A 27092-nucleotide genomic window follows, 5' to 3' on the forward strand; every position below is an offset into this window, starting at 1 on the left:
GGGGTGTGGCGAACATTACGCCAGAACAGGTGTCAACAGAAACATGAACATATTGAAGCCTTCCAAAAGAGGGAATATGAGTAACATCCATCTGCCACATCTGCAATGGTCTAATGCCACGTGGGTTTATTCCCATGTGGGGAGTAGGTAAGAATTCGCAGCAATTCTGGCATTGAGTAACAATTTCCCTAGCCTCTTTCCTGGATAGAGCAAAACGACGGCGCAAGGTCTCAGCCGTCACATGAAAGCGCTTATGGAATTCTTTTGCTGCTTGTGCATGGGTAGACAAGGCAGCGGCCACCAGCTTTGTAGCCTTGTCCGCTAAGTCATTCCCTAAGGACATGGGACCTGGGAGTCCAGAATGTGCTCGGACATGGGTAATGAAAACAGGAAATCTCCTATTTAACAAGGCAGCTTGTATCTTTTGAAAGATGTTAGCAACTCTGCTGGAGGATCTTATTATTCCAGCTATCTCAAGGAGATTAACTGCATTAACCACATAAGAGGAATCTGATACAATATTGAGGGGTCCTGGAAAAGCCTCAAGAACCTCCAGTACTATCAGACATTCTACAACTTGAGGTGAAGTTTCATTATATTGTTTAGATATAACCCTATCCTTGACCACATAAGCTCCCATACCAGTTTTTGATCCATCAGTGTACACCACAGTCCCATCTGGGAGTGGGTCTTTAGCTGTCACTTGTGGAAACACTATAGCCTGGTTTAGGGCAAACTGTAAAATTGGATGCTTTGGAAAATGATTATCAATTTGTCCTGAAAAGGAAGTAACTAAAACTGCCCAATCACTAGATGTGGCTGCCAAGGTCTGAACTTGTGCAGCAGTATAAGGCACAATCAAGGAATCAGGATCCCTGCCAAAATGTGTAACAGCTGCTTTTATTCCGCGAAGCGCGAGCTGTGCAACAGCATCAGGGTACCAGTCAATAATCTTAGCAGGGGAAGCATTTGGATGAATCCAAAGTAATGGTCCATGTTGCCACAGGACTGCAGTTGGCAATTGAGCTGTCTTAAAAACACACAGATTAAAAGGTAGTGACTCCTCAATACGTTGTAATTGTGCTTCCTGTAAGGCCTCTTCCACCATCTGTAAGGCTCGGTGGGCGGCAGGGGTAAATTTTCTGGGTGAGGAGATATGAGGCTCACCCTCCAGGAGATCGAAGAGGGGTTTTAGATCAGCAGATGGAATTTTTAAAAAGGGCCTCAACCAATTTATATCTCCCAGAAGTTTCTGAAAATCATTTAATGTTTGTAAGTGGTCTTTGCGAATTTCTATTTTCTGAGGAACTATATTTTTGGGAGTAATCATTGAGCCCAAAAAGAGCCCTGTATCTGCAATTTGAACCTTTTCTGAGGCAATCTCTAATCCCCACTGTTTTAATTCAGCCACCAGCATGGGGAAAGCCTTTTGTAAAACATCTAACTCTTTGTGACAAATAAGAATATCGTCCATATAATGGATAACGATTAAAGATGTAAATTGCTTCCTAATTGGCTCCAAAGCCTCCTGCACATACAGCTGACATATTGTTGGGCTATTGGCCATGCCTTGCGGCAGTACCTTCCACTGAAATCTCTTGTCTGGTTCCATATGATTAAGAGAAGGGATAGTGAAGGCAAACCTTGGTCTATCCCGTGGGTAAAGTGGAATAGAGAAGAAACAATCCTTAATATCTATAATAATAAGCTTCCAATCTTGAGGAAGTGCAGAAAGCAAAGGAAGGCCTCTTTGAACAGGGCCAAAAAGATGCATCTGATTGTTAATGGCCCGCAGGTCATGGAGTAATCTCCACTTCCCAGATTTCTTCTTAATAACAAAAATTGGTGTATTCCATGGGGAGGTAGAAGGCTCTAGATGCCCCAGCCGTTCCTGTTCTTGCACTAATCTTGTGACAGCCTCTAATTTTTCAGAGGATAGAGGCCATTGAGAGACCCATAACGGCTCCTCTGTTTTCCATGGTATGGGTCGTGAAGCCTCAACGGCCCCTAAATAAAACCCAGTCCTTTTCTACCCCGATTTCCGTGTTGCGTAATGGGTTTTATTCTGCCTTGTTCTTGCCTACCCAAGCCTCTACCGTTTGTATACCCCATCTTTGCCATAATGGCTGATGCCTGGGGGGAGTATTCATTAGTTAGGGTCATGCCCATGGCTTGTAACACATCCCGTCCCCATAAATTTACAGGGAGTGGCAACACATAGGGGGTAAAACATCCCTGTTTGCCCTCAGCATTCCGCCAGGTTAAGGCTGAGGCACTGATGGCAGGAGAGGACTGGTATCCAAGACCTTGTAGAGAATGAGATGAAACAACAGTGGGCCAAGACTTCGCCACCAATGGAGTGAAATAATGCTTTTGTCTGCTCCCGTATCCATTATCCCTTCAAATTCTTTTCCATTAATTAACAATTTTATTGTAGGTCTCTCATTTAGGGGTATAGCCAGATAGGCTGAATCACTTCCAGAAGATCCCATAGCCCTTTTTTGTAAAGTGTAGGTTTCTCCATCCCCGAGGGAGGGCAGCAACACCAGTTGTGCAATTCTATCTCCCTGCTTTATAGAAAATACACCCCGAGGGCTAGAACAGAGAACTTGAATCTCCTCTTTATGATACGGGTCAACAATTCCAGGATATATAATGAGTCCCTGTAAAGTTAAGGAGCCACGGCCCAGAATAAGCCCAATGGTGGCAGGGGGCAAAGGTCCAGGGGAATGGACTGGGACCGGTTGAACATTCATTTGGGGCATGAGTAAGAAGTCGGAGGCGGCACGCAAGTCCATTCCGGGGTTCCTCGAAGCCTCTACTTCCTCTTGATTGCTTTTCTGAAATTGGTTCCCATATTTCTGAGGGCCCTGGGACCATGGGCCCCGTGACCCGTTTTTTGATTGGGGTACCTTGGGTTCTTCAATAGGGGGCAGAAGCCTCCCTTTTACATCCCGGACTGACCTGCATTCGCTAGCTCCTATGATAACCTTTACCACAACGATGGCAAAGCTTCGATTCTCTTGTTCTTTCAGGGGCTTGACAATCTTTCTTAAGGTGCCCCATTCTCCCACAATTAAAACAAGCTTTTCGACTAGATAAATCTCTACGCCTGTGCGTTTGTAAAATGGCGGCAGCTAGTCCTGCATTGGTTAGGGGTCCCCCCAGCTCCCTGCACACTCTGAGCCAATCTTGTAAACCTTTGCTTTTGCGAGGGCGATAGCCGCCGACATTCCTGGGTTGCTTGTTCATAGACAAGTTGCTCAATCAGGGGCATAGCTTGTTCTGAATCACCAAAGATGCGACTGGCGGCCTCTGTCATTCTGGCCACAAAGTCTGAAAATGGCTCTTGGGGTCCTTGGACAATCTTTGTAAGGTGTCCACTGGACTCTCCCTTTTTGTGAGGGCCTTCCATGCTTTAATAGCGGCGGCCGACACCTGACCATAGACACCCCAGATGTAGTTGGTTTGATTAAGGGCATGTTGACCCTGACCTGTCAGCATTTCAAATGTCCACTGCCTCTGATTCTCATCTTCAGCCGTGGCATTAACTCTAGCTTGTGCCTGGGCTGCATCATACCAGAGAGCCTTCCATTCCATGTATTGTCCCATGTTGGGAAGCACTGCTTTCACTGTCGCTCTGCCAGTCAGTGGGAGTCATGGCAAAATTAGCAAGCCTTTCCACCTGTAATGTGGTAAAGTTAGCATTGACCCCATAATTACGAACGGATTCGGCCAATTCTTTGATTTGATTGTAATCTACAGGGGTATGTACTCTTCCGCCTTCCGCATTCTCGAATACTGGAAAAGCTCATTTGTATTTTTCTCCGTTCCTCTAAAGGGTAAAGGAGTCAGTACCAGTATTCAGCCGAAGCTCATACTGCGGAGGCGCTGAGGGGCGTGAGCTCCGCCGGATTTATAGGCGGTGGCCTCACATTCATTTTTGTTTTCAGTGGCCGGTGTCTATCAGGGTGATATCTTTCTTCCTCATACCGTGCCACCTCCTCCTCTAGACCACCTTCTGCTAGAATACAGAGTGTCAGAATCAGAATTGTCTAGCTCCAAGGCTTCTAGCTCTACTGTAGGGTAGACTAGGATTCTGGCTTTTTCTTTTTCTTAGATTGGTTAGGGGGTGAATGATCACTCCCTCTCTCTCTCCCCTTTCTTAACTTCTTGGGAGGGCCTTTTTTCTTAGACATGTCTTTCCTTTTGCGAGCTCCCATTCTCTCACTCCGTCTCAGTTTCTGACATGCTATCCTGAACTTCCTCTAAGGTTCCCTGACTTTCTATTATAGCAGGGTGACAGGCCTCATCCTCCAAGCAGTTTTTAACTAGCTTCCAAATGGCTTTGGTACCTAAGTGGAGATCTCCCTTCTGCATGCTTCCTGTCTAGTTCTTTACCTAGCTTGTTCCATGAGGCCACAGTGAGGGACCCGGAACAAGCATACCATGGTGCCACTCTATCTACCTCCTTCACAAAATTTTGAAGTGTTCGTGGTGCAATTTTAAGATCTCTTTGTTTTAGCACAGTCTGTAGGGCAGTAACCACTGACTGTGACAACCCCATCGCGCTGGCGGTTTATCTAAAAACGGCGCCAACTCCGTTACCAGACTGACAGCACCAGACTGACAGCACCAGACTGACAGCACCAGACTGACAGCACCGCTCTGTCAGCACCAGCCACGATGAAGGAGAAGGACAAACAGGACTAGCACCAAAGCCTCCACTGACCCGTCCCACGGTGATGACAAACTAAGGCCAAAGTCGAGAAAGGGGTGTTCAGGATAAAAGCATACCTCTCTGAACTTACGTCCCTGCAGTTCTGAATCCGCCCTGCTCTTCCGAGGGGTCTCCGCAGCGCCGGCGATGTTGAAGAGTTCCCGGGTTTCGGCACCAGATGTCCCGCGCCACCGTCTCGCCAGCAAGAACGACGAGAACACTCGGATCCTTCTGCAGTAAAGCTTTAATGCATCTTGAGATAGATGATCAGCTTCTTAGAGGGAGACCCCAAGCTAAGAAACCCAGCCTCATATAAGCACTGAATTGTTTTCAGTAAACATTACATAGATGCCTGCTCCCAGGCCAAAGGGGAAGTGGGTTTCTGCTCAAGGTCTGGTGTCCCCACAAAAAGTAACGATACCAAAATGATTGAGAATCTACATGCTTATCGTTATGAAAACTATCGATACAAATTTGTTTGTGAAACTACCTGCTTAACTTCATGAAGACTATTGATACAACACTGTGTGAGAAACTACATGCTTAATATGATGAAAACTAATGACACCAAACTGTTTGAGAATCTACATGCTTATCTTCATGAAAACTAACGATACACCGTTGCTTATGAAACTACGCGCTTAACTTCATGAAAATTCACAATACAACACTGTGTGAGAAAGTATAAGCTAAACTGCATGAAAACGATACAACACAGTTTGAGAATCGGCTTGCTTAACATCATGAAACCTAGCGATATAAAGCTGTGTGAGAAACTACAAGCATACCTTCATGAAAACTATCAATACAACACTTTGTGAGAAACTACATGCTTAACATGATGAAAACTAACGATACAACATTGTTTGTGAAACTACGGTCTTAACTCCATGAAAACTAACAATACAGCACAGTTTGTGTAACTACTTGCTTAACTTTATGAAAACTACCGATACAACAGTGTGTGAGAAACTACACGCTTGATATCATGAAAAGTAATCATACAACACTGGTTGTGAAACTTCTTGCTTAACTGCATGAAACTATCGATATAACACTGTGTGAGAAACTACATGCTTAACGTGATGAAAATTAACGATACCAAACTGTCTGAGAATCTACATGCTTATCTTCATGAAAACTAACGAGACAACACTGTTTGTGTAACTACTTACTTAACTTCATGAAAACTATGGATACAATACTGGTTGAGAAACAACACGCTTAACTTGATGAAAACTAATGACACCAAACTGTCTGAGAATCTACATGCTTATCTTCATGAAAACTAACGATACAACACTATTTGTGTAACTACTTGCTTAACTTCAGGAAAACTACCGATAGAACACTGTGTGAGAAACTACATGGTTAATTACATGAAAAGTAATGATATAACACTGGTTGTGAAACTACTTTCTTAACTTCTTGAAAACAAACGATACAATACTGTTTGAGAAACAACATGCTTAACTTGAGGAAAACAAATGATACCAAACTGTCTGAGAATCTACATGCTTATCTTCATGAAAACTAACAATACAACATTGTTTGTGAAACTACGCCCTTAACCTCACGAAAATTCACAATACAGCACTGTGTGAGAAACAATAAGCTAAACTCCATGAAAACTAACGATGCAACACTGTTTGTGTAACTACTTGCTTAACTTCATGAAAACTATCGATACAATACTGTTTGAGAAACAACACGCTTAACTTGAGGAAAACTAAAAATACCAAACGGTTTGTGAAACTACGCCCTTAACCTCACGAAAATTCACAATACAGCACTGTGTGAGAAACAATAAGCTAAACTTCATGAAAACTAACGATTCAACACTCTTTGAGAATCTGCTTGCTTAACTTCATGAAACCTAACGATAAAACACTGTGGGAGAAACTACCTGCTTAACTTCATGAAAACTATCGATACAACACTGTTTGAGAATCTACATGCTTAATTTCATGAAAAGTAATGATACAATACTGGTTGTGAAACTACTTGCTTAACTTCATTTAAACTATAGATAGAACACTGTGTGAGAAAGTACATGCTTAATTTCATGAAATGTAGCGATACAACACTGTTTGTGAAACAACTTGCTAAAATTCATGAAAACTACCGATACAACACTGTGTGAGAAACTACATGCTTAATATGATGAAAACTGATGAGACCAAACTGTCTGAGAATCTACATGCTTATCTTCATGAAAACTAACGATTCAACATTGTTTGTGAAGCTATGCACTTAACTCCATGAAAACTAAGAATACAATACTGTTTGTGTAACTACTTGCTTAACTTCATGAAAACTACCGATACAACACTGTGTGAGAAACTACATGCTTAATTTCATGAAAAGTAACAATACAACACTGGTTGTGAAATTACTTGCTTATCTTCATGAAAACTTTCGATACAATACTGTTTGAGAAACAACATGCTTAACTTGATGAAAACTAACGATACAACATTGTTTGTGAAACTACACGCTTAACTTCATGAAAATTCACAATATAAAACTGTGTGACAAACTAAAACCTAAATTCATGAAAACTAACTATACAACATGGTTTGAGAGTCTGCTTGCTTAACTTCATGAAACTATCGATACAACACTGTGTGAGAAACTACATGTTTAATTTCGTGAAAAGTAATGATGCAACACAGGTTGTGAAACTACTTTCTTAACTTCTTGAAAACTATCGATACAATACTTTTTGAGAAGCAACATGCTTAACTTGATGGAAACTAACGATACCAAATGTTTGAACTATACTTGCTTATGTTCATGAAACTAAGGATACAACATTGTTTGTGAAACTATGCTCTAACTCCATGAAAACTAACGATACAATACTATTTGTGTAACTACTTGCTTAACTTCATGAAAACTACCGATAGAACACTGTGTGAGAAACTACATGGTTAATTACATGAAAAGTAATGATACAACACTGGTTGTGAAACTACTTTCTTAACTTCTTGAAAACAAACGATACAATACTGTTTGAGAAACAACATGCTTAACTTGAGGAAAACAAATGATACCAAACTGTCTGAGAATCTACATGCTTATCTTCATGAAAACTAACAATACAACATTGTTTGTGAAACTACGCCCTTAACCTCACGAAAATTCACAATACAGCACTGTGTGAGAAACAATAAGCTAAACTCCATGAAAACTAACGATGCAACACTGTTTGTGTAACTACTTGCTTAACTTCATGAAAACTATCGATACAATACTGTTTGAGAAACAACACGCTTAACTTGAGGAAAACTAAAAATACCAAACGGTTTGTGAAACTACGCCCTTAACCTCACGAAAATTCACAATACAGCACTGTGTGAGAAACAATAAGCTAAACTTCATGAAAACTAACGATTCAACACTCTTTGAGAATCTGCTTGCTTAACTTCATGAAACCTAACGATAAAACACTGTGGGAGAAACTACCTGCTTAACTTCATGAAAACTATCGATACAACACTGTTTGAGAATCTACATGCTTAATTTCATGAAAAGTAATGATACAATACTGGTTGTGAAACTACTTGCTTAACTTCATTTAAACTATAGATAGAACACTGTGTGAGAAAGTACATGCTTAATTTCATGAAATGTAGCGATACAACACTGTTTGTGAAACAACTTGCTAAAATTCATGAAAACTACCGATACAACACTGTGTGAGAAACTACATGCTTAATATGATGAAAACTGATGAGACCAAACTGTCTGAGAATCTACATGCTTATCTTCATGAAAACTAACGATTCAACATTGTTTGTGAAGCTATGCACTTAACTCCATGAAAACTAAGAATACAATACTGTTTGTGTAACTACTTGCTTAACTTCATGAAAACTACCGATACAACACTGTGTGAGAAACTACATGCTTAATTTCATGAAAAGTAACAATACAACACTGGTTGTGAAATTACTTGCTTATCTTCATGAAAACTTTCGATACAATACTGTTTGAGAAACAACATGCTTAACTTGATGAAAACTAACGATACAACATTGTTTGTGAAACTACACGCTTAACTTCATGAAAATTCACAATACAAAACTGTGTGACAAACTAAAACCTAAATTCATGAAAACTAACTATACAACATGGTTTGAGAGTCTGCTTGCTTAACTTCATGAAACTATCGATACAACACTGTGTGAGAAACTACATGTTTAATTTCGTGAAAAGTAATGATGCAACACAGGTTGTGAAACTACTTTCTTAACTTCTTGAAAACTATCGATACAATACTTTTTGAGAAGCAACATGCTTAACTTGATGGAAACTAACGATACCAAATGTTTGAACTATACTTGCTTATGTTCATGAAACTAAGGATACAACATTGTTTGTGAAACTATGCTCTAACTCCATGAAAACTAACGATACAATACTATTTGTGTAACTACTTGCTTAACTTCATGAAAACTACCGATAGAACACTGTGTGAGAAACTACATGGTTAATTACATGAAAAGTAATGATACAACACTGGTTGTGAAACTACTTTCTTAACTTCTTGAAAACAAACGATACAATACTGTTTGAGAAACAACATGCTTAACTTGAGGAAAACAAATGATACCAAACTGTCTGAGAATCTACATGCTTATCTTCATGAAAACTAACAATACAACATTGTTTGTGAAACTACGCCCTTAACCTCACGAAAATTCACAATACAGCACTGTGTGAGAAACAATAAGCTAAACTCCATGAAAACTAACGATGCAACACTGTTTGTGTAACTACTTGCTTAACTTCATGAAAACTATCGATACAATACTGTTTGAGAAACAACACGCTTAACTTGAGGAAAACTAAAAATACCAAACTGTTTGAGACACTTCATGCTTATGTTCATGAAAACTAACAATACAAAATTGTTTGTGAAACTACGCCCTTTACCTCACGAAAATTCACAATACAGCACTGTGTGAGAAACAATAAGCTAAACTTCATGAAAACTAACGATTCAACACTCTTTGAGAATCTGCTTGCTTAACTTCATGAAACCTAACGATATAACACTGTGGGAGAAACTACCTGCTTAACTTCATGAAAACTATCGATACAACACTGTTTGAGAATCTACATGCTTAATTTCATGAAAAGTAATGATACAATACTGGTTGTGAAACTACTTGCTTAACTTCATGAAAACTATCGATAGAACACTGTGTGAGAAAGTACATGCTTAATTTCATGAAATGTAGCGATACAATACTGTTTGTGAAACGACTTGCTTAAATTCATGAAAACTATCGACACAACACTGTGTGAGAAACTACGTGCTTAATATGATGAAAACTGATGAGACCAAACTGTATGAGAATCTACATGCTTATCTTCATGAAAACTAACGATACAACATTGTTTGTGGAACTACGCGCTTAACACCATGAAAAATAACGATACAACACTGTTTGTGTAACTACTTGCTTAACTTCATGAAAACTACCGATACAATACTGTGTGAGAAAATACATGCTTAATTTCATGAAAAGTAATGTTACAACACTGGTTGTGAAACAACGTGTTTAACTTCTTGAAAACTATCGATACAACTCTGTGTGAGAAACTACATGCTTAATATGATGAAAACTAATGAGACCAAACTGTGTGAGAATCTACATGCTTATCTTCATGAAAACTAACGATACAACATTTTTTGTGGAACTACGCTCTTAACTCCATGTAAACTAATGATACAACACAGTTTGTGTAACTACTTGCTTAACTTCATGAAAACTATCGATACAACACTGTGTGACAAACTACATGCTTAATTTTGTAAAAAGTAGTGATAAAACACTGGATGTGAAACTACTTTCTTATCTTCATGAAAACTATGGATACAATACTGTTTGAGAAACAACATGCTTAACTTGATGAAAACTAAGGATATCAAACTGTTTGAGACTCTACATGCTTATGTTCATGAAAACTAACGACACAACACTGTTTGTGAAACTAGGCTCTTAACTCCATGAAAACTCACGATACAACACTATTTGTGTAACTACGTGCTTAACTTTATGAAAACTACCGATACAACAGTGTGTGAGAAACTACATGCTTAATGTCATGAAAAGTAATGATAAAACACTGGGTGTGAAACTACTTGCTTAACTTCATGAAACTATCGATACAACACTGTGTGAGAAACTGCATGTTTAATAAGATGAAAACTAATGACACTAAACTGTCTGAGAATCTACATGCTTATCTACATGAAAACTAACGATACAACACTGTTTGTGTAACTACTTGCTTAACTTCATGAAAACTACCGATACAACACTGTGTGATAAACTACATAATTAATTTCATGAAATGTAATGATACAACACTGGTTGTGTATCTAATTTCTGAACTTCATGAAAACTATCGATACAACACTGTGTCAGAAAACACGTGCGTAATTTCATGAAATGTAACGATTCAACACTGGTTGTGAAACTACTTGCTTAAATTCATGAAAACTATCGATACAACACTGTGTGAGAAACTACATGCTTATTGTGATTAAAACTAATGACACCAAACTGTTTGAGAATCTACATGCTTATCTTTATGAAAACTAACGATACAACATTGTTTGTGAAACAACGTGCTTAACTCCATGAAAACTATCGATACAACACTGTTTGTGTAACTACTTGCTTAACTTCATGAAAACTACCGATACAACACTGTGTGAGAAACTACATGCTTAATATGATGAAAACTAATGACACCATACTGTCTGAGAATCTACATGCTTATCTTCATGAAAGCTAACGATACAACATTGTTTGTGAAACTAGGCACTTAACTCCATGAAAACTAAGGATACAACACTGTTTGTGTAACTACTTTCTTAACTTCATGATAACTACTGCTACAACACTGTGTGAGAAACTACATGCTTTATTTCATGAAAAGTAACAATACAACACTGGTTGTAAAACTAGTTGCTTAAGTTCATGAAAACTGTTGATACAATAGTGTTGAAGAAACAACATGCTTAACTTGATGAAAACTAACAATACCAAACTGTTTGAGACTCTTCATGCTTATGTTCATGAAAACTAAACACACAATTTTGTTTATGAAACTATGCCCTTAACTTCATGAAAATTCACAATCCAACACAGTGTGAAAACTATAAGCTAAACTTCATGAAAACTAACGATACAACACTGTTTGAGAATCTGCTTGCTTAACTTCATGAAACCTAACGATATCCCACTGTGTGAGAAACTACAAGCTTAACTTCATGAAAACTATCGATACAATACTGTGTGAGAATCTACATGCTTAACCTGATGAAAACTATCGATACCAAACTGATTGAGAATCTACATGCTTATCTTTATGAAAACTAACGATACAAAACTGTTTGTGAAACTACTTGCATAATTTCATGAAAACTAATGATACAACACTGTGTGAGAAACTACATGCTTAATTTCATTAAAAGTAATGATACAACACTCGTTGTGAAACTACTTGCTTAACTTCTTGAAAACTGTCGATACAATACTGTTTGAGAAAAACATGCTTAACTTGATGAAAACTAACGATACCAAACTCTTTGAGACTCTACATACTTATGTTCATGAAAACTAACAGTACAATATTTTTTGTGAAACTACGCGCTTAAATCCATGAAAACTAACGATACAGCACTGTTTGTGTAACTACTTGCTTAACTTCATGAAAACTACTGATACAACGCTGTGTGAGAAAATACATGCTTAATATCATGAAAAGTAATGATACAACACTGGTTGTGAAACTACTTGCTTAACTTTATGAAACTATCAATACAACACTGTGTGAGAAACTACAACTTATCATGATGAAAACTGACGTTACCAAACTGTCTGAGAATCTACATGCTTATCTTCATGAAAATTAACGATACAACATTGTTTATGAAACTACTCGCTTAACTCCATGAAAACTAACGATACAACACTGTTTTTGTAACTACTTACTTAACTTCATGAAAACTAATGATATAACCCTGGCTGTGAAACTACTTGCTTAACTTCATGATAACTATCGATACAATATTGTTTGAGAAACAACATGCTTAACTTGATGAAAACTAACCATACCAAACTGTCTGAGAATCTGCATGCTTATCTTCATGAAAACTAATGATACAACATTGTTGTGGATCTACTCGTGCAACTCCATGAAAACTAATGATACAACACTGTTTGTGTAACTACTTGCTTAACTTCATGAAAACTACCGATACATCACTGTGTGAGAAACTACATGCTAAATTTCGTGAAAAGTAAAGATACAACACTGGTGGTGAATCTACTTGCTTAACTTCATGAAAAAATCGATACAATACTGTTTGAGAAACAACATGTTTATCTTGATGAAAACTAACAATAGCAACTGTTTGAGGGTCTACATGCTTATGTTCATGAAAACTAATGATACAACATTGTTTGTGAAACCACGTGCTAAACTTCATGAAAATTCACAATACAACACTGTGTGAGAAACTACAAGCTAAATTTCATGAAAACTAACAAAACAACACGGTTTGAGTATCTGCTTGCTTAAATTCATGAAACCTAACGATATAACACTGTGTGAGAAACTACAAACTTATCTTGATGAAACTATCGATACAACACTGTGTGAGAAACTTCATGCTTAACATGATGAAAAGTAATACTACCAAATTGTCTGAGTATCTACATGCTTATCTTCATGAAAATTAACGATACAACATTGTTTGTGAAACTACGCTCTTAACTCCATGAAAACTACCGATACAACACTGTGTGAGAAACTACATGCTTAATATCATGAATAGTAACGATACAACACTGGTTGTGAAACTACTTGCTTAACTTCATGAAAACTATGGATACAATCTGTTTGAGAAACAACATGCTTAACTTGATGAAAACTAACTATACCAAACTGTTTGAGACTCTTCATGCTTATGTTCATGAAAACTAACGATACAACACTGTAGTGAAACGACACCCTTAACCTCATGAAAATTCACAATACAACACTGTGTGAGAAACTATAAGCTAAACTTCATGAAACCTAATGATACAACACTGTTTGAGAAACTGCTTGCTTAACTTCATGAAACCTAACGATATACCGTGTGAGAAACTACAAGCTTAACCTCATGAAAACTATCGATACAACAGTGTGTGAGAATCTACATGCTTAACCTGATGAAGACTAACGATACCAAACTGACTGAGAATCTACATGCTTATCCTTATGAAAACAAATGATACAAAACTGGTTGTGAGACTACTTGATCAACTTCATGAATACCATCGATACAACACTGTGTGAGAAAATACATGCTTAATTTCATGAAATGTAATGATACAACACTGGTTTGAGACTACATGTTTAAATTCATGAAAACTATCGATACAACTCTGTGTGAAAAACTACATGCTTAATATGATGAAAGCTATCGACACCAAACTGTCTGAGAATCTACATGCTTCTCTTCATGAAAATTAATGATACAACATTGTTTGTGAAACCAAGCGCTTAACTCCATGAAACCTAACGATACAACATGTTTGTGAAACTGCTTGAGTAATTTCATGAAAACTACCGATACAACACTGTATGAGAAACTACATGCTTAATTTCATGAAAAGTAAAGATACAACACTGGTTGTGAAACTACTTGCTTAACATCATGAAAACTATCGATACAATGCTGTTTGAGAAACGACATGCTTAACTTGATGAAAACTAACGATATCAAACTGTTTGAGACACTACATGCTTATGTTCATGAAAACTAACGATACAACATTGTTTTTGAAGCTATGTGCTTAACTCCATAAAAACTAACGATACAGCACTGACTGTGTAACTACTTGCTTGACTTCATGAAAACTACTGATACAACGCTGTGTGAGAAAATACATGCTTAATATCATGAAAAGAAATGATACAACACTGGTTGTGAAACTACTTGCTTAACTTCATGAAACTATCGATACAACACTGTGTGAGAAACTACATGCTTAACATGATGAAAACTGACGATACCAAACTGTCTGAGAATCTACATGCTTATGTTCAAGAAAACTAATGATACAGCACTGTTTCTGTAACTACTTGCTTAACTTTATGAAAACTACCGATACAACACTGTGTGAGAAACTACATGCTTAATTTCATGAAAAGTAATGATGCAACAATGGTTGTGAAACTACTTGCTTAACTTCATGAAACTATCGATACAACACTGTGAGAGAAACTACATGCTTAATTTGAAGAAAAGTAACGATACCAAACTGTTTGAGACTCTTCATGCATATGTTCATGAAAACTAACGATACAACATTGTTTGTGAAACTACGCGCTTAACTTCATGAAAATTCACAATACAACTCTGTGTGAGAAACTATAAGCTAAACTTCATGAAAACTAACGATACAACACTGTTTGAGAATCTGCTTGCTTAACTTCATGAAACCTAACGATATAATACTGTGTGAGAAACTACAACCTTAACCTCATGAAAACTATCAATACAACCCTGTGTGAGAATCTACATGCCTAACATGATGAAAACTAACGACACCAAACTGTCAGAGAATCTACATGCTTATCTTAATGAAAACTAACGATACTACATTGTTTGTGAAAATACGTGCTTAACTCCATGAAAACTAACGATACAACACTGGTTGTGAAACTACTTGCTTAACTTCATGAAAACTATCGATACAACACTGTTTGAGAAACAACATGCTTTACTTGATGAAAACAAACCATACCAAACTGTTTGAGAATCTACATATTTATGTTCTTGAAAACTAATGATACAACATTGTTTGTGAAACTATGCGCTTAACTCCATGAAAACTAAGGATAAAACACTGCTTGTGTAACTACTTGCTTAACTTCATGAAAACTACCGATACAAAACTGTGTGAGAAACTACATGCTTAATTTCATGAAAAGTAATGATACAACACTGGTTGTGAAACTACTTGCTTAACTTCATGAAAACTATGGATACAATCTGTTTGAGAAACAACATGCTTAACTTGATGAAAACTAACTATACCAAACTGTTTGAGACTCTTCATGCTTATGTTCATGAAAACTAACGATACAACATTGTAGTGAAACGACGCCCTTAACCTCAAGAAAATTCACAATACAACACTGTGTGAGAAACTATAAGCTAAACTTCATGAAACCTAATGATACAACACTGTTTGAGAAACTGCTTGCTTAACTTCATGAAACCTAACGATATACCGTGTGAGAAACTACAAGCTTAACCTCATGAAAACTATCGATACAACAGTGTGTGAGAATCTACATGCTTAACCTGATGAAAACTAACGATACCAAACTGACTGAGAATCTACATGCTTATCCTTATGAAAACAAATGATACAAAACTGGTTGTGAGACTACTTGCTCAACTTCATGAATACCATCGATACAACACTGTGTGAGAAAATACATGCTTAATTTCATGAAATGTAATGATACAACACTGGTTTGAGACTACATGTTTAAATTCATGAAAACTATCGATACAACTCTGTGTGAAAAACTACATGCTTAATATGATGAAAGCTATCGACACCAAACTGTCTGAGAATCTACATGCTTCTCTTCATGAAAACTAACGATACAACATTTTTTGTGGAACTACGCTCTTAACTCCATATAAACTAATGATACAACACAGTTTGTGTAACTACTTGCTTAACTTCATGAAAACTATCGATACAACACTGTGTGACAAACTACATGCTTAATTTTGTAAAAAGTAGTGATAAAACACTGGATGTGAAACTACTTTCTTATCTTCATGAAAACTATGGATACAATACTGTTTGAGAAACAACATGCTTAACTTGATGAAAACTAAGGATATCAAACTGTTTGAGACTCTACATGCTTATGTTCATGAAAACTAACGACACAACACTGTTTGTGAAACTAGGCTCTTAACTCCATGAAAACTCACGATACAACACTATTTGTGTAACTACGTGCTTAACTTTATGAAAACTACCGATACAACAGTGTGTGAGAAACTACATGCTTAATGTCATGAAAAGTAATGATAAAACACTGGGTGTGAAACTACTTGCTTAACTTCATGAAACTATCGATACAACACTGTGTGAGAAACTGCATGTTTAATAAGATGAAAACTAATGACACTAAACTGTCTGAGAATCTACATGCTTATCTACATGAAAACTAACGATACAACACTGTTTGTGTAACTACTTGCTTAACTTCATGAAAACTACCGATACAACACTGTGTGATAAACTACATAATTAATTTCATGAAATGTAATGATACAACACTGGTTGTGTATCTAATTTCTGAACTTCATGAAAACTATCGATACAACACTGTGTCAGAAAACACGTGCGTAATTTCATGAAATGTAACGATTCAACACTGGTTGTGAAACTACTTGCTTAAATTCATGAAAACTATCGATACAACACTGTGTGAGAAACTACATGCTTATTGTGATTAAAACTAATGACACCAAACTGTTTGAGAATCTACATGCTTATCTTTATGAAAACTAACGATACAACATTGTTTGTGAAACAACGTGCTTAACTCCATGAAAACTATCGATACAACACTGTTTGTGTAACTACTTGCTTAACTTCATGAAAACTACCGATACAACACTGTGTGAGAAACTACATGCTTAATATGATGAAAACTAATGACACCATACTGTCTGAGAATCTACATGCTTATCTTCATGAAAGCTAACGATACAACATTGTTTGTGAAACTAGGCACTTAACTCCATGAAAACTAAGGATACAACACTGTTTGTGTAACTACTTTCTTAACTTCATGATAACTACTGCTACAACACTGTGTGAGAAACTACATGCTTTATTTCATGAAAAGTAACAATACAACACTGGTTGTAAAACTAGTTGCTTAAGTTCATGAAAACTGTTGATACAATAGTGTTGAAGAAACAACATGCTTAACTTGATGAAAACTAACAATACCAAACTGTTTGAGACTCTTCATGCTTATGTTCATGAAAACTAAACACACAATTTTGTTTATGAAACTATGCCCTTAACTTCATGAAAATTCACAATACAACACTGTGTGAGAAAATATATGCTAAACTTGATGAAAACTAATGATACAACACTGTTTGAGAATCTGCTTCCTTAACTTCATGAAACCTAACGATATCCCACTGTGTGAGAAACTACAAGCTTAACTTCATGAAAACTATCGATACAACACTGTGTGAGAATCTACATACTTAGCCTGATGAAAACTAACGATACCAAACTGATTGAAAATCTACATGCTTATCTTTATGAAAACTAACGATACAAAACTGTTTGTGAAACTACTTGCTTAACTTCATGAAAACCAATGATACAACACTGTGTGAGAAACTACATGCTTAATTTCATGAAAAGTAATGATACAACACTGGATGTGAAACTACTTGCTTAACTTCTTGAAAACTATCGATCCAATACTGTTTGAGAAAAACATGCTTTACTTGATGAAAACTAATGATACCAAACTCTTTGAGACTCTACATACTTATGTTCATGAAAACTAACAATACATTATTTTTTGTGAAACTAAGCGCTTAACTCCATGAAAACTAACGATACAGCACTGTTTGTGTTACTACTTGCTTAACTTCATGAAAACTACGGATACAACGCTGTGTGAGAAACTACATGCTTAATATCATGAAAAGAAATGATACAACACTGGTTGTGAAACTACTTGCTTAACTTTATGAAACTATCAATACAACACTGTGTGAGAAACTACAACTTAACATGATGAAAACTGACGTTACCAAACTGTCTGAGAATCTACATGCTTATCTTCATGAAATTAATGATACAACATTGTTTGTGAAACTACACGCTTAACTCCATGTAAACTAACGATACAACACTGTTTTTGTAACTACTTACTTAACTTCATGAAAACTAATGATATAACCCTGGTTGTGAAACTACTTGCTTAATTTCATGATAACTATCGATACAATATTGTTTGAGAAAAAACATGCTTAACTTGATGAAAACTAACCATACCAAACTGTCTGAGAATCTGCATGCTTATCTTCATGAAAACTAACAATACAACATTGTTGTGGATCTACTCGCGCAACTCCATGAAAACTAATGATACAACACTGTTTGTGTAACTACTTGCTTAACTTCATGAAAACTACCGATACATCACTGTGTGAGAAACTACATGCTAAATTTCGTGAAAAGTAAAGATACAACACTGGTGGTGAATCTACTTGCTTAACTTCATGAAAAAAATCGATACAATACTGTTTGAGAAACAACATGTTTATCTTGATGAAAACTAACAATAGCAACTGTTTGAGGGTCTACATGCTTATGTTCATGAAAACTAATGATACAACATTGTTTGTGAAACCACGTGCTAAACTTCATGAAAATTCACAATACAACACTGTGTGAGAAACTACAAGCTAAATTTCATGAAAACTAACAATACAACACGATTTGAGTATCTGCTTGCTTAAATTCATGAAACCTAACGATATAACACTGTGTGAGAAACTACAAACTTATCTTGATGAAACTATCGATACAACACTGTGTGAGAAACTACATGCTTAACATGATGAAAAGTAATAATACCAAATTGTCTGAGAATCTACATGCTTATCTTCATGAAAATTAACGATACAACATTGTTTGTGAAACTACGCTCTTAACTCCATGAAAACTACCGATACAACACTGTGTGAGAAACTACATGCTTAATTTCGTGAAAAGTAAAGATACAACACTGGTGGTGAATCTACTTGCTTAACTTCATGAAAACTATGAATAAAATCTGTTTGAGAAAAACATGCTTAACTTGATGAAAACTAACTATACCAAACTGTTTGAGACTCTTCATGCTTATGTTCATGAAAACTAACGATACAACATTGTTCATGAAACAACGCCCTTAACTTCATGAAAAATCACAATACAACACTGTGTGAGAAACTATAAGCTAAACTTCAAGAAACCTGATGATACAACACTGTTTGAGAATCTGCTTGCTTAACTTCATGAAACCTAACGATATAACCGTGTGAGAAATTACAAGCTTAACTTCATGAAAACGATACAACAGTGTGTGAGAATCTACATGCTTAACCTGATGAAAACTAACGATACCAAACTGTTTGAGACTCTACATACTTGTGTTCATGAAAACTAACGATACAACATTTTTTTGTGAAACTAAGCGCTTAACTTCATGAAAATTCACAATCCAACACTGTGTGAAAACTATAAGCTAAACTTCATGAAAACTAACGATACAACACTGTTTGAGAATCTGCTTGCTTAACTTCATGAAACCTAACGATATCCCACTGTGTGAGAAACTACAAGCTTAACTTCATGAAAACTATCGATACAATACTGTGTGAGAATCTACATGCTTAACCTGATGAAAACTATCGATACCAAACTGATTGAGAATCTACATGCTTATCTTTATGAAAACTAACGATACAAAACTGTTTGTGAAACTACTTGCATAATTTCATGAAAACTAATGATACAACACTGTGTGAGAAACTACATGCTTAATTTCATGAAAAGTAATGATACAACACTGGTTGTGAAACTACTTGCTTAACTTCTTGAAAACTATCGATACAATACTGTTTGAGAAAAACATGCTTAACTTGATGAAAACTAACGATACCAAACTCTTTGAGACTCTACATACTTATGTTCATGAAAACTAACAGTACAATATTTTTTGTGAAACTACGCGCTTAAATCCATGAAAACTAACGATACAGCACTGTTTGTGTAACTACTTGCTTAACTTCATGAAAACTACTGATACAACGCTGTGTGAGAAAATACATGCTTAATATCATGAAAAGTAATGATACAACACTGGTTGTGAAACTACTTGCTTAACTTTATGAAACTATCAATACAACACTGTGTGAGAAACTACAACTTATCATGATGAAAACTGACGTTACCAAACTGTCTGAGAATCTACATGCTTATCTTCATGAAAATTAACGATACAACATTGTTTATGAAACTACTCGCTTAACTCCATGAAAACTAACGATACAACACTGTTTTTGTAACTACTTACTTAACTTCATGAAAACTAATGATATAACCCTGGCTGTGAAACTACTTGCTTAACTTCATGATAACTATCGATACAATATTGTTTGAGAAACAACATGCTTAACTTGATGAAAACTAACCATACCAAACTGTCTGAGAATCTGCATGCTTATCTTCATGAAAACTAACGATACAACATTGTTGTGGATCTACTCGTGCAACTCCATGAAAACTAATGATACAACACTGTTTGTGTAACTACTTGCTTAACTTCATGAAAACTACCGATACATCACTGTGTGAGAAACTACATGCTAAATTTCGTGAAAAGTAAAGATACAACACTGGTGGTGAATCTACTTGCTTAACTTCATGAAAAAAATCGATACAATACTGTTTGAGAAACAACATGTTTATCTTGATGAAAACTAACAATAGCAACTGTTTGAGGGTCTACATGCTTATGTTCATGAAAACTAATGATACAACATTGTTTGTGAAACCACGTGCTAAACTTCATGAAAATTCACAATACAACACTGTGTGAGAAACTACAAGCTAAATTTCATGAAAACTAACAATACAACACGGTTTGAGTATCTGCTTGCTTAAATTCATGAAACCTAACGATATAACACTGTGTGAGAAACTACAAACTTATCTTGATGAAACTATCGATACAACACTGTGTGAGAAACTTCATGCTTAACATGATGAAAAGTAATACTACCAAATTGTCTGAGTATCTGCAAACTTATCTTCATGAAAATTAACGATACAACATTGTTTGTGAAACTACGCTCTTAACTCCATGAAAACTACCGATACAACACTGTGTGAGAAACTACATGCTTAATATCATGAATAGTAACGATACAACACTGGTGTGAAACTACTTGCTTAACTTCATGAAAACTATGGATACAATCTGTTTGAGAAACAACATGCTTAACTTGATGAAAACTAACTATACCAAACTGTTTGAGACTCTTCATGCTTATGTTCATGAAAACTAACGATACAACACTGTAGTGAAACGACGCCCTTAACCTCATGAAAATTCACAATACAACACTGTGTGAGAAACTATAAGCTAAACTTCATGAAACCTAATGATACAACACTGTTTGAGAAACTGCTTGCTTAACTTCATGAAACCTAACGATATAACCGTGTGAGAAACTACAAGCTTAACCTCATGAAAACTATCGATACAACAGTGTGTGAGAATCTACATGCTTAACCTGATGAAAACTAACGATACCAAACTGACTGAGAATCTACATGCTTATCCTTATGAAAACAAATGATACAAAACTGGTTGTGAGACTACTTGCTCAACTTCATGAATACCATCGATACAACACTGTGTGAGAAAATACATGCTTAATTTCATGAAATGTAATGATACAACACTGGTTTGAGACTACATGTTTAAATTCATGAAAACTATCGATACAACTCTGTGTGAAAAACTACATGCTTAATATGATGAAAGCTATCGACACCAAACTGTCTGAGAATCTACATGCTTCTCTTCATGAAAATTAATGATACAACATTGTTTGTGAAACCAAGCGCTTAACTCCATGAAACCTAACGATACAACATGTTTGTGAAACTGCTTGAGTAATTTCATGAAAACTACCGATACAACACTGTATGAGAAACTACATGCTTAATTTCATGAAAAGTAAAGATACAACACTGGTTGTGAAACTACTTTCTTATCTTCATGAAAACTATCGATACAATGCTGTTTGAGAAACGACATGCTTAACTTGATGAAAACTAACGATATCAAACTGTTTGAGACACTACATGCTTATGTTCATGAAAACTAACGATACAACATTGTTTTTGAAACTATGTGCTTAACTCCATGAAAACTAACGATACAGCACTGACTGTGTAACTACTTGCTTGACTTCATGAAAACTACTGATACAACGCTGTGTGAGAAAATACATGCTTAATATCATGAAAAGAAATGATACAACACTGGTTGTGAAACTACTTGCTTAACTTCATGAAACTATCGATACAACACTGTGTGAGAAACTACATGCTTAACATGATGAAAACTGACGATATCAAACTGTCTGAGAATCTACATGCTTATGTTCAAGAAAACTAATGATACAGCACTGTTTCTGTAACTACTTGCTTAACTTTATGAAAACTACCGATACAACACTGTGTGAGAAACTACATGCTTAATTTCATGAAAAGTAATGATGCAACAATGGTTGTGAAACTACTTGCTTAACTTCATGAAACTATCGATACAACACTGTGAGAGAAACTACATGCTTAATTTGAAGAAAAGTAACGATACCAAACTGTTTGAGACCCTTCATGCATATGTTCATGAAAACTAACGATACAACATTGTTTGTGAAACTACGCGCTTAACTTCATGAAAATTCACAATACAACTCTGTGTGACAAACTATAAGCTAAACTTCATGAAAACTAACGATACAACACTGTTTGAGAATCTGCTTGCTTAACTTCATGAAACCTAACGATATAATACTGTGTGAGAAACTACAACCTTAACTTCATGAAAACTATCAATACAACCCTGTGTGAGAATCTACATGCCTAACATGATGAAAACTAACGACACCAAACTGTCAGAGAATCTACATGCTTATCTTAATGAAAACTAACGATACTACATTGTATGTGAAAATACGTGCTTAACTCCATGAAAACTAACGATACAACACTGGTTGTGAAACTACTTGCTTAACTTCATGAAAACTATCGATACAATACTGTTTGAGAAACAACATGCTTTACTTGATGAAAACAAACCATACCAAACTGTTTGAGAATCTACATATTTATGTTCTTGAAAACTAATGATACAACATTGTTTGTGAAACTATGCGCTTAACTCCATGAAAACTAAGGATAAAACACTGCTTGTGTAACTACTTGCTTAACTTCATGAAAACTACCGATACAAAACTGTGTGAGAAACTACATGCTTAATTTCATGAAAAGTAATGATACAACACTGGTTGTGAAACTACTTGCTTAACTTCATGAAATGTCGAAACAATATAGTTTGAGAAACAGCATGCATAACTTGATGAAAACTAACGATACCTACCTGTTTGAGACTCTACATGCTGAGGTTCATAAAAACTAAGGATACAACATTGTTTGTGAAACTATGCGCTTAGCCTCATTAAAATTCACAATACAACCCTGTGTGAGAAACTACAAGCTTAACTCCATGAAAACTATCGCTACAACACTGTGTGAGTATCTACTTGCTTTACCTGATGAAAACTAACGATACCAAACTGATTGAGAATCTACAGGCTTATCTTCATGAAAACTAATGATACAAAACTGTTTGTGAAACTACTTGCTTAATTTCATGAAAACTAATGATACAACACTGTGTAAATCTACATGCGTAATTTCATGAAAAGTAACGATACAATCCTGGTTGTTAAACTACTTGCTTAACTTCATGAAATTTATCGATACAATACTGTTTGACAAACAACATGCTTAACTTGATGAAAACTAACGATACCACACTGTGTGAGACTCTACAAGCTTATGTTCATGAAAACTAATGATACAACATTTTTTGTGAAAATACGCGCTTAACTCCATGAAAACTAACGATACAACACTGTGTGAGAATCTACATGCTTGACCTGATGAAAACTAACGACACTAAACTGTCTGAGAATATACATGCTTATCTCCATGAAAACTAACGATACAACATTGTTTGTGAAACTACTTGCTTAACACCATGAAAACTAACGATACAAAACTGTTTGTGAAACTCCTTGCTTGCCTTCATGAAAACTAATCATACAACACTGTGTGGAAACTACATGCTTAATTTCATGAAAAGTAACGATACAACACTGGTTGTGAAACTACTTGCTTAACTTCATGAACAATCGATACAATACTGTTGGAGAAACAACATGCATAACTTGATGAAAACTAACGATACCAAACTGTTTGAGACTGTACATACTTATGTTCATGAAAACTAATGATACAACATTGTTTGTGAAACTACGTGCTTAACGTCATGAAAATTCACAATACAACACTGTGTGAGAAACAACAAGCTAAACTTCATCAAAACTAACGATACAACACGGTTTGAGAATCTGCTTGCTTGACTTCATGAAACTGAACGATATAACACTGTGTGAGAAACTACAAACATAACTTCATGATACTATCGATACAACACTGTGTGAGAAACTACATGCTTAACATGATGAAAACTAATGAAATCAAACTGTCTGAGAATCTACCTGCTTATCTTCATGAAAACTAACGATACAACATTGTTTGTGAAACTAACTCTTAACTCCATGAAAACTAACAGTACAACACTGTTTGTGAAACTACTTGCATAATTTCATGAAAACTAATGATACAACACTATGTGAGACACTACATGCCTAATTTCATGAAAAGTAATGATACAACACTGGTTGGGAAACTACTTGCTTAACTTCATTTAACTATCGATACAACACTGAGTAGGAAACTACATGCTTAACATGATGAAAACTAACGATACCAAACTGTCTGACAATCTACAGGCTTATCTTTATGAAAACTAACGATACAAAACTTTTTTGAAACTATTGCTTAATTTCATGAAAACTAATGATACAACACTGTGTAAATCTACATGCGTAATTTCATGAAAAGTAACGATACAATCCTGGTTGTTAAACTACTTGCTTAACTTCATGAAATTTATCGATACAATACTGTTTGACAAACAACATGCTTAACTTGATGAAAACTAATGATACCACACTGTGTGAGATTCTACATGCTTATGTTCATGAAAACTAACGATACATATTTTTTGTGAAACTACGTGCTAAACTTCATGAAAATTCACAATACAACGCTGTGCTTGCTTAACATCATGAATCCTAACGACATAACACTGTGTGAGAAACTACAAGCTTAACTTCATGAAAACTATCGATACAACACTATGTGAGAATCTACATGCTTAACCTGATGAAATCTAACGATACCAAACTGATTGAGAATCTACAGGCTTATCTTTATGAAAACTAACGATACAAAACTGTTTGTGAAACTACTTGCTTAACTTCATGAAAACGAATGATACAACACTGTGTGAGAAACTACATGCTTAATTTCATGAAAAGTAACGATACAATCCTGGTGGTGAAACTACTTGCTTAACTTCATGAAAACTAATGATACAACACTGTGTGAGAAAATACATGCTTAATTTCAAGAAAAGTAACGATACAACACTGGTTGTGAAACTCCTTGTTTAACTTCATGAAAACTATCGATACAACACTGTGTGAGAAAATACATGCTTAATTTCATGAAATGTAACGATACAACACTGGTTGTGAAACTACCTGCTTAAATTCACAAAAACTATCGATACAACACTGTGTGAGAAACTACATGCTTAATATGATGAAAACTAATGACACCAAAGTGAGAATCTACATGCTTATCTTCATGAAAACTAACGATACAACATTGTTTGTGAAACTACGCGCTTAACTTCATTAAAACTATCGATACAATACTGTTTGAGAAACAACATGCTTAACTTGATGAAAACTAACGATACCAAACTGTCTGAGTATCTACATGCTTATCTTCATGAAAATTAATGATACTACATTGTTTGTGAAACTACGCGCTTAACTTCCTGAAAATTCACAAGACAACACTGTGTGAGAAACTATAATCTAAACTTCATGAAAACTAACGATACAATACTGTTTGAGAATCTGCTTGCCTAACTTCATGAAACATAACGATATAACACTGTGTGAGAAACTACAAGCTTAAATTAACTTCATGAAAACTATGGATACAACACTGTGTGAGAATCTACATGCTTAACCTGATGAAAACTAACGATACCAAACTGATTGAGAATCTACATGCTTATCTTTATGCAAACTGACGATACAAAACATTTTGTGAGACTACTTGCTTAACTTCATGAAAACTAATGATACAACACTGTGTGAGAAAATACATGCTTAATTTCATGAAAAGTAACAATACAACACTGGTTGTGAAATTACTTGCTTAATTTCAAGAAAACTATCAATACAACTCTGTGTGAGAAAATACATGCTTAATTTCATGAAATGTAACGA

The sequence above is a fragment of the Mesocricetus auratus genome, unplaced genomic scaffold, assembly GCF_017639785.1.
Source record: "Mesocricetus auratus isolate SY011 unplaced genomic scaffold, BCM_Maur_2.0 Super-Scaffold_100014, whole genome shotgun sequence".
NCBI lineage: Eukaryota > Metazoa > Chordata > Mammalia > Rodentia > Cricetidae > Mesocricetus > Mesocricetus auratus.